At 42.8% G+C, this 2,170-nt stretch overlaps 1 non-coding gene across 1 annotated transcript; it reads right to left on the bottom strand.

Annotated features, from left to right (window-relative positions):
- Nucleotides 1-1,364: 1,364 nt before the first annotated feature.
- On the bottom strand, nucleotides 1,365-1,501 carry LOC129562224 (small nucleolar RNA SNORA70). Its single transcript, XR_008687144.1, has one exon. It is a non-coding gene; the product is annotated as a small nucleolar RNA SNORA70 (small nucleolar RNA).
- Between the last annotated feature and the right edge of the window lie 669 nt (nucleotides 1,502-2,170).

Below are 2,170 nucleotides of genomic sequence, written 5' to 3'. Positions count from 1 at the left end.
GATGGACTGGTTGGATCTCCTTGCAGTCCAAGGGACTTTCAAGAGTCTTTTCCAGCACAGTTCAATAGCATCAATTCTTCAGCACTCAGCTTTCTTTATAGTCCAACTCTCACATCCATACACGACTACTGGAAAAACTATAGCCTTGACTCGATGGACCTTGGTTGGCAAAGTCATGTCTCTGCTCTTTAATATGCTGTCTAGGTTGGTCACAACTTTCCTTTCAAGGAGTAAGCGTCTTTTAATTTCATGGCTGCAATCAGCATCTGCAGTGATTTTGGAACCCAGAAAAATAAAGTCAGCCATTGTTTCCACTGTTTCCCCATCTGTTTCCCATGAAGTGATGGGACCAGATGCCATGATCTTAGTTTTCTGAATGTTGAGCTTTAAGACAACTTTTTCACTCTCCTCTTTCACTTTCATCAAGAGGCTCTTTAGTTCTTCTTCACTTTCTGCCATAAGGGTGGTGTCATCTGCATATCTGAGGTTATTGATATTTCTCCCAGCAATCTTGATTCCAGCTTGTGATTCCTCCCACCAAGCATTTCTCATGATGTACTCTGAATATAAGTTAAATAAGCAGGATGACAGTATACAGCCTTGACGTACTCCTTTTCCTATTTGGAACCAGTCTGTTGTTCCATGTGCAGTTCTGACTGTTGCTTCCTCACCTGCATACAGGTTTGTCAAGAGGTAGGTCAGGTGGTCTGGTATCCCCACCTTTTTCAGAATTTTCCGCAGTTCATTGTGATCCACACAGGCAAAGGCTTTGGCATAGTCAATAAAGCAGAAATAGACGTTTTTCTGGAACTCTCTTGCTTTTTCGATGATCCATCGGATGTTGGAAATGTGATCTCTGGTTCCTCTGTCTTTTCTAAAACCAGCTTGAACATCTGGAAGTTCACGGTTCATGTAATGCTGAAGCCTGGCTTGGAGAATTTTAAGCACTACAGTAGGATTTATTGGTGGACATGAGTAAGGAGAGGACAGAGTCAAGGTTCTCATGAATGCAGGGCCTGCCATTTGTCCAAAGGGTCACAATTAAGAATATATTTGACCCCACAGCCATCCAGGATGAGCTGCTTTTCTGCCACCATGTTTTCAAATTCATTTGCATTTAATTTAGTAATCCCTACTTCTTGGAGATATGGACCTTCTGGCAGTCAGGGAAATTGACCTGTCCCTGTGGAAGGTCTGGCCTCCACCACAGGCTCCTTGTTCTGCAGCTTGGTGAAGATAGACATTAGAACTTTGCCAATGTGGACCTTGACCACTATGCCCTGGGGCTTTCCAAAGGTACCACACATACTTGTCTGGAGCTTAGACTGGGAACAGCATGCCAGTCATGACTGTCCACTGGAAAGAGTTGTCTCCAAGGTCCCTTAGGGCAAACCGTACAGGCAACAGGCTGTGTACACTACCAAAAAGGCTGCTCTTTGCAGTCATTGCACACTGGGTGCCCATGGGGAAAAGAACACAGATAGATTCCCACTTTTAACATTTTGCCACATTTCAAAATAAGTTGCAGATATAATGACATTTCATCTTTGAATATTTCTGACACCACACTTATGGCAGAAAGTGAAGAACTAAAGATTCTCTTGATGAAAATGAAAGAGGAGAGTAAAAAAGTTGGCTTAAAATTCAACATTCAGAAAACTAAGATCATGGCATCTGGTCCCATCACTTCATAGGAAATAGATGGGGAAACAATGGAAACAGTGACAGACTTCATTTTCTTGGGCTTCAAAATCACTGCAGATGGTGACTGCAGCCATGAAATTAAAAGACATTTACTCCTTGGAAGGAAAGTTATGACCAACCTAGACAGCATATTAAAAAGCAGAGACATTACTTTGCCAACAAAGGTCCATCGAGTCAAAGCTATGGTTTTTCCAGTAGTCATGGATGGATGTGAGCATTGGACTATAAAGTTGAGTGCCAAAGAATTGATGCTATTGAACTGTGGTGTTGGAGAAGACTCTTGAGAGTTGCTTGGACTGCAAGGAGATCCAACCAGTCCATCCTAAAGTTGATCAGTCCTGGGTGTTCATTGGAAGGACTGATGCTGAAACTGAAACTCCAATACTTTGGGCACCTGATGCAAAGAACTGACTCATCTGAAAAGACCCTGATTCTGGGAAAGATTGAAGGTGGGAGGAGAAGGGGA

Source organism: Moschus berezovskii, chromosome 5 (genome assembly GCF_049115385.1).
Source record: "Moschus berezovskii isolate FMDL1 chromosome 5, NW_MosBer_1.0, whole genome shotgun sequence".
Taxonomy (NCBI): Eukaryota; Metazoa; Chordata; class Mammalia; order Artiodactyla; family Moschidae; genus Moschus; species Moschus berezovskii.
The sequence above is the reverse complement of the archived record's forward strand: the minus strand, read 5'-3'. Positions and strand labels throughout refer to the sequence as shown.